Source organism: Galeopterus variegatus, unplaced genomic scaffold (genome assembly GCF_000696425.1).
Source record: "Galeopterus variegatus unplaced genomic scaffold, G_variegatus-3.0.2 Scaffold2236, whole genome shotgun sequence".
Classification (NCBI taxonomy): Eukaryota; Metazoa; Chordata; class Mammalia; order Dermoptera; family Cynocephalidae; genus Galeopterus; species Galeopterus variegatus.
Window position 1 is genome coordinate 137,572 of NW_007728347.1, and position 8,199 is coordinate 145,770.

Sequence of the window (8,199 nt, forward strand, 5' to 3'; positions counted from 1 at the left end):
CCCCCCCCCCCCCGCCCCCCCCCCCCCCCCCCCCCCCCCCCCCCGCAAGCGGAACCAATGTCTGTCGGCTCCGGGGTCAGCCGGATCTTTCTCGCTCAGACTCATCGCAGCGGTGACTCGGCAGCTGCGTCTCGCGTCATCAGTGACAGCCCCGACCTCTTGATACGCTTTGCGTCGCTCTGCTAGGGGCTGTCGCCTCCTCCTTGGCAAATAGTCCTCAGCGGGGTCCGAATTTTTGGATAATCCGAGAGGGGAGGCAAGAGAAGTTGCATTCGAGAGACGTAGAATCAACAAGAAGAGGAAGACCGGGACCGAAGTTTCTGCGATAGTGTGTGAAGTTAGTTAAAAACTCCCTCCTTCCTGAGGATCCCTCCGCCTGCAGTAGCGGTGGTGAGGCCGAGGAAGCCGCCATTTTGGATGTTCGGTTCCTGCTGCCACTGCTGCCGCCGCCCCCGGAGCTGCTGGTTTCATTCGAGGTTTCGGGCCGGTAAGTGTCACTCGCGACGCTGAGAGCATATTGCTGCTTCTGCCCCGCCGCGGCCGCGAATCCTCGACCGGAAGCTTCCTGTCAGTCCCAGGGGTCTAGTCCCAGGCTGTGAGGGGTGAGAAGAGAGGACAGAGGCTGGGCCAGCAGGGGCCCGGAGCCTCAGCGGCTGCTCCGACTTTTTGAGGGCAGACTCCGAGGCCTCGGGCCGGAAGGTTCCGCGTGCAGCGGCGGTCCGTGCTGTGGCTCTGCCCGGCCGGGGCGGGCCTCCTTGAACTCATTGACTTTCTCAGGCTGCCATCCTCCTTTGAGGACTCATTGAGGAAGCCTGGGGTTTAGCGGAGCGGGCCCCACCCCCGCGTGTCTGCTCTGAGCCACGTATCAGCGTTTTCATCTGTTTTACCCGGGCAGGTCTCTCAGAACTCTCAGCATTTCCAAATGCCCAGTTAATCGCTGCCTGCCCCTGCAATGCCGTCCTCTCAGAACCGGACATCGGCCTCGCCTTTCTAACCTTTACAATCAACTTCTTTCCCAGTGTTTTGTGTGTGTGTGTGTGTGTGTTTTGGTATGTGTGTGTGTGTTTTAAACTCACCTGCGAGTACACTGCTTATCCTTCTCTCAAACTCCTGGTCCTGCGGACGTCAGTTTCCGATTCTTCCAATCCTCCTGATTGCCTGAAAGAGTCAGGACGGTTGGTTAATGTTTCCCTGTTAGGGCTTGGTGTAGATCTGTCGAACTACTCGCTCAGGGTGGACTTCAGTAAATGTTTATAAAGCAGACTAAATGGCTTTTGAGGGGCTTGAGCTGCCAAATGTTTTCTCATTTGTGGATTCCCTTCCTGTGCTGAACAAACACTTAAGCTTTCTGGTACCTATTGATACTTGGCTGTTTTTCTTGGGATTATATGTCCCTAAACATGGGAATCTGTGAAGAAGAGTAGTAGTCTGATGGAGGTAGAAAGGAGGGTAACTTTTTTTTGGCTGCTATAGGGATTAGTTAACAGAAGAGAAGAGTGAATGATTTCTTAGTGATCGAACTTTCAGGTGTTTGCAGACTGATTCTAAAGGATACCGGATTGACTTCATGCACTGGATTTTTCTGGGAATAGTTGGATTTTTTTTTTTTTTTTGATACTTAGATTTTAAATATTCATTTCCACTATTCCCCAGAATATTAGTATATTTGTTAACCTCTGTTTTTGGTCGGATCTTAACTTTTGATTTGAAAAATACGGACCCTCCAGCTACCCGTAATTTCATCATTTTATTCTACATTTAAAGTATGTTTGCAGTTTAGCATGCTTGAATAAAAGTATTTTACAACAATTCACTGATTATTTCCCACATTTTATCTCAGCCTTCGTTTTTACATATGCAAAAGAGATATAACTTGTTTGCGATCACAGGCGAGTGACTGTGAAATTTATAACTTGAACTGAGTTAAATCTGCTAAAATACTTCTAAGGCATATATAGATGCACTATTCTTATCATCAGGTTATTGAATTGAGACTGTGCTCCTGTACAGGTCATATGATGTCTTAGGAGACATCAAATTTCACTGTAAATAATCATTGTTCTTGTTATCTGTTTCAAGGAGATTTTTCAAAAATATATTAGTTACTATTAGATACTAGTGAGTTCTGTGAGTCTGCATAACTGAAGCTATGGAATTTTCTCTTTTGGTTTAAAGGAACTGTCAAACACTGTACACATATGGAATGTTCACTCATTTACTAAATATCCCCTTGTAGTTACTACTGATATGTACCATTTCTGAGTTAAACTTTTCAGACAAAGTATTGGAAGAGCTATTAGATAGGTGTTATTTAACTCAGTTCATTCCATGTACTGGTATTTAAATGTCATTCTTTTTTAAGTGGTTTGCATTCATTTGGAGAAAGTGTCCTTTTGCCTTAACAAGTTACTAGAAGACTGCTGTTTGCTGCACCATTGATTGGTCAGTACCTACATGAATGTCTACTTTGTCTGAGATTGTTGGGAATTATACTGAAATTGACTTTAGGAAACCTCATTCATTTTCTTTTGGGAGCAGTTGCTTGTTCATCTGTTTCATTGACAGCACTTTCTAGATTTGAGGGCGAATTTTAGTGTGAAACTATAAAGTACAGAAATGGCCAGGTAACACTTTGGTGATATTTAACCCCAGTATTTATTTTATCCTTTTTTTTCTTTTTAAAATTATTTTTCTTTTCTCTTTTACCAGTATTTATTTTAAAAAGGAGTTTTAAAAATCAGTGGTATGCAAACCAAAACCCCAAATTTTTATGATTTGTAAAACCTTTTTAATTTATACAAATTTATTTATTTATTTATTTATTATTTTTTTAAAAAGATGACCGGTAAGGGGATCTTAACCCTTGACTTGGTGTTGTCAGCACTACACTCTCCAAAGTGAGCGAACTGGCCATCCCTATATGGGATCCGAATCCACGGCCTTGGTGTTATCAGCACCCCTTACCAGTCATCTTTAAAAAAAAAAAAAGACATCTTAAAGGCAAGTAGGTTTTACCCCCCTTCTCTGTTGTTAAAGTACAACAGTCATAGTGTCACCTGATATGCAGTTGCTTTGCTAACTTGCTTGTTGTATCTCCTTGTATTCCTGGTGTACTGAGCATCCCAGGCTTTTCAGCTTGTCTGGTTTTGAGGTTAATGTTATGGATTCCTGGAGTGGCAAATATGAGATTTGAATTCAGATTTTTGGGACTATGAAATAACTTTTGCACCCCCCTCTTTACAAGCCTTGGTGCTAAAGTTAAGACTCATAGAGTAGGTAACGTACACTATTTGCTTATAAGAGCTAACTTTTATACAGAAATGATTATACAGTTGTACAACTCAAAAGGATTTCCATTAGTATTTCTACAGTGAGGTTAGTGAAGCTCTTTACCAAACCTCATTATTGAGAAATTGTTCAGTTTCAAGTGAAGAAAATGAAGGGAAGTTAAATTCTTTCATTCCCTTTTTTTAAAAGTCTGCATAAAAGATTTGGTTCCTTCTCACTGATTGAAAATTTTGAAAACATTATTTTAAAATATGATGAAAATACTAGTTTGAGAAGACTGGTTGGGAAAACTTAACTGGAAATAGGCACACTGTATAGTGTTAATTGAGTCTTTATAGACATTAGATTTTTATGATTAATGAAGGGAAACAAATTTTATTGTAAGTAAAAAGAACCTCCTTTAATGATAGTAGCTAGTATTTACTATGTTTTAAAATATGTATTTTTCTCCACCAGTGAGAGCATGGGCTCTATATTGTCTTTAGAAACTTCCCATGATGAAAACTTAATAAATGGTGTTGATTATTTAAGAAAAAATGAAGAAGTAGCTTATACTTTGATTTAACTAGCATTTGGTTATGTCGTTTTTATTTACACACATTGATATGCAAATATTCTTCTAAATGTTCTTTTAATGTTGTGGTTTAAAAGATAACTTTAATTTATTTGTCTGGAGTTAACATTTATGTGTGAAGGTGGGGTTCTTATATGATTTTCCTATGTAAGGAGAGCCAGCTATGGCAGAACTAAATAAACTGTTTTTTCCTCAATGAATTAAATGCCACCTTGTCATATGTTAAGTTCTCATATATGTTTGCTCTATTTTTGGATGTTCTCTTTTTCTCTTCCTGTACCATTATTTTGACTGAGTATAATAACTTCATAGATATTTTTTGTTAAAAGAAGCTCCTATCACTGTAGTTTTTCATTTTTTGCCTGTTATTAGGCATTTATTCTTGTATATGTATGGATTGAAAATCATTTCTTGAGTTCAGAAAACCTCAAAAAAGCCCACCGCTTGAAATTGCACTATATTCGTATATTAATTTCGGAGGCCTGACATTTGTTAATGATGGTGTGTCTCCACTTGTTCAGGTTTTATTTTAGGTCTTTCAATAAATGTTTCATAGATTTCATAATTTTCTTCATATAGCTTTTATACCTTTCTTACTAAATTTGTTCCTAGATTCTTTATTTTGACACTGTTGTCACTGGGACTTTTTTTTCACTCCATTTCTAATAGTTATATCAGAAACACAGGTTAAAAATGAATATTATACTTTCTTTAAATGTCTGTGGACAACCTTCCCCATCCCCCTTGTGTATCCAGAATTAGCAGAACTTGGATTCATGAAGAATATACTAGAGGAAATTGAAATTTGTTATCTTAGTTAAATACCCTTCTAACATTTTTGCTTGTCATCCTGTAGAAAAATGCTCTTAGATAAATCTTTTTGGGATGAATGACATCTTATTAAGTTTGAAAATTTGCAGTTTTATTTATTCATTTGGTTTTTATTAATTTGAATTTTCAAAGCAAATTTTATTACTCAAGTTACACATGTTTATTACTTGAAATTACAGAAAATATATAGAAGTTAAAAAGGCATGTATATTTATACCAGCTACCCTCCCTCAACATTCATTTTACCCTTTTGGGCATGTCTTTATTTTTTTATTTTTTATTATTATTATTTTTTAAAGATGACGGGTAAGGGGATCTTAACCCTTGACTTGGTGTTGTCAGCACCACGCTCAGCCAGTGAGCGAACCGGCCATCCCTATATGGGATCTGAACCCGGGGCCTTGGTGTTATCAGCACCACACTCTCCCGAGTGAGCCATGGGCCGGCCCATTGGGCATGTCTTTAAAAAACTAAAATTTTCTTTCTTTCTTTTTTTATGCTGCTGGTGGATAAAGGCATCGGACACTAGACCTTAGATCTCGGTGTTAAAACTAAAATTTTGTTTTGAGTATTTGATGACATTTCTCGAATTGAGGACACCTTAGTATATTTTTGCAAATAACATTATGGTTGGGAGAGTGAAAAATTGCTTTTTATTTTTTCAGCATCAAATTAGATGTTTATCTTGTTTGCCTATCGTTGTTTGGTCTTTATTGCTTTTCATGCATCTTAATGCTATTGAATTGTTCAGTAAGCATGTTTGCATTTACACACATCTATTTTTAAAATCTGTTTTGGTGAATTTTGATTATGGATAATTAGGCATAAAAGAAGATTCCTGTAATTACTGCGGCAATTTAGGGAGAATTGAACTTAAGACCTTTTAGAGGGATGCCAGCAGGCTACTTAGACAGGGTGTGGTGGTATCTCAATGTGGTCACACATTCCACAGCCCATTCCTTAGTCTTGAAGATCCAGAAATTCCATTTTGGTAGTACACCTAGGGATGATTCAGACTAGTCAAACACACTGATTTGTAAGTTATAATAATAGTATTGTAATTCACAAGGGGGCTATGCTTTTCTTCTGAATTATCTGTGTCTACTTTCCACAGCACACTATTTCTTGTATGGAGGTACTTGGGAGTTGAAGTACTTGAGAAGACAATAATGAGAAAGTCGCATTGTAAGCCTGAAACCAGAGCATATAAGGTTGGATGGTCTTGAGTGTTTCATCATTCCAGGCGGTGATGAAACCTGATGAAAGACCTATCCTGTCCCACAATGGCATTTGCTCCTCCAGTAACCAAAATACTTACCCTCAGATTTCGTCTCTTTTTCAGACAGTGGTGTACTGACACTGGTCTCCTTTTTCTTTACTCTGTAGACCATTTCCCTTCTGTGACACATTTCTTCATCCAGGGAAAATAGGTGTGCGCCCTCCTCACCGCACCACTCCCCTCCCTTCCACCCCACCCTCTGAAAAAAAAAGAAAAGCACAAAAACACAAAAGACAGTGAAAAAACCAGCTAGGTCAATGATGATGCCAGTATCTATACGATAACAGAAAATAAAGATCTGATTGGAGCATAATACAATTGATTGATGTGGTTTAAGCTTTCTTAGTGTTACATTCCAGTCATAGTATTTTGCAAGTTGTAAACGCATTAAAGCAATCCAGATATACATACGAGGGTACTTCAGAAAGTTCATGGAAAAATAGAATTAAAAGGTAATATGACTCTTTCCATGAACTTTTTGAAGTACCCTCATATGAAATAAAAATCTGAAATATGGGTTCTGTATGGTGCCTAATATAAAAATACAGGCCATGTGGAGAATACCAGAGAGAATGCATGTTAACTTCTTTCGAAGGTTTTGCCTGATGTTAACTTATGTCTCTTGAACATTCTCAGCCATATGTACAAATCTGTGACTGAATATTACTCAGTATTCAGTGGCAAAGTTAACTGAAGTCTAATTTCTTGAATCTTTTCTCATTGTTTAGCAAGAAAGATTTCTTCAAGTACAATCTTTGTGTTGGATAGAAAAGGAAGTGATTTTAATGTTGAAAAATTACTTTTAATTTAGGATTTCATTTTAGATTTAGAGCTTAAATACCTTTAGGTTTTAGTGGAAAATGACCACATAGCAGAAGGGGCTCCAACTTTTTGGTGATGTGTTCTTGCCTGTAAGCTGTCAGTAGCTCACAGTTTACAGCAGGTAGTGTGAGTTCTGAAGGAGGGAGAAAGTTATCTGGGCAGGGTAGAGTGGAGAACTGGGTTGCGTCCTGACTGCCTTTTCCCACAGTTATTGGTGAGCATTTGGTACACTTTTATTTTGTGTGCTTTGGAAAGAACAAGTACATTTTCTTTAGATAAGAGTCTTTTGATTTTTTTAGCATTTAGGATTTAATAAATACAGTGTTTATCAAGTTCCTGCTCTCATAGGTAAGGAGCATATAACTGTGAACAAGACAAAGATCTAGCCTTAGGAAGCTTATATTGATTAGGAGAAAGGCACTTCAAAGAAAAAAAGGTAATCATGGCTTGAGAATGGTATTGCTGTATGAGGAAAATTTTTATCCCCAAAGGGATTTGTGGAGATTTTGGAAAATAGTTGTGTTCCCCATTTGGGGGATCAGTTTTTGGAGAATTGAAACATGCAGTTATTTTTCTGTTTGTTTGTTTTCTCTTCTACTATTTAAAAGTTTCTTTCCTTAGTGTATATTTTATAATTTTGATTACTGTTTGGGTATATAAACCAATCTCATTTAGTTTAAGCTCCAAAACCTAATTTTGTTTAACAATTTTGGATAGAAATTTTTCTAAAATGAATTTTACACTTTCTTTTTTCCTCTACATTTTTGTCGTTATCATATAACTATTAATGAAAATTGAAATACATTTATCTATAATCCATGTACCTTGACAAGTGAGACTTTTAAGTTTTCTGTGTTCCCTTTCTGTCCTTGTTCTAATAAGTATTTTTACTTTTTAATTATTTGTTTTAAAAAACAAAACAAAGAGGGATATTTTATTTTGATAAAGTGTACAAGCCATAATGAGTGTAAAATATGGAACACTTAGGCACTGAATAAAATCATTGAAATATTAAAGGTAAACTGTTAGATATATATGGAGAAATTGACAGAAACACAACCATAGTGGTAGACTTTAACATACCTTTCTCAGTCTTTGATGGGTCAGCTAGTTAAATTAATAAAGGCAGACTACTGTATCTGAACTACACAATTTTTAGAATTTGGTTATTGCACAGATAAAATTTTGTATTTGGGTTTTTCCCCCTCTATATTAAATGTTAATCTTATTTTAACCATTTCTTAGTGAATTAGGGTCATACAAAAACTACGTTATGGTACTATTTGTAATTCACTGGTGCTCTTAGGACCTTAGGGGAAGTTAAATGCTTTTTGCTGGTACACTCAGTAGTCTCAGACTATGTTTTTTTTTTTTTTTTTTTTTTTTTTTTTTTTTTTTTTTTTTT

General features: G+C 37.2%; 1 protein-coding gene across 3 annotated transcripts in view; it reads left to right on the forward strand.

Annotated features, from left to right (window-relative positions):
• The first annotated feature begins 163 nt into the window (after positions 1 to 163).
• The window catches only part of AP1G1 (adaptor-related protein complex 1, gamma 1 subunit), a 77,523-nt gene continuing 69,487 nt past the window's right edge, over positions 164 to 8,199 (forward strand). For 2 of the 3 annotated variants that reach the window (XM_008581026.1, XM_008581029.1), the window contains exon 1: positions 164 to 487. The gene's annotated coding sequence lies outside the window, so the exon portion shown is untranslated. Of the gene's footprint in view, positions 488 to 1,711; positions 1,764 to 8,199 lie in introns of those variants that run through there. The other variant, XM_008581027.1, reaches the window with a different exon arrangement.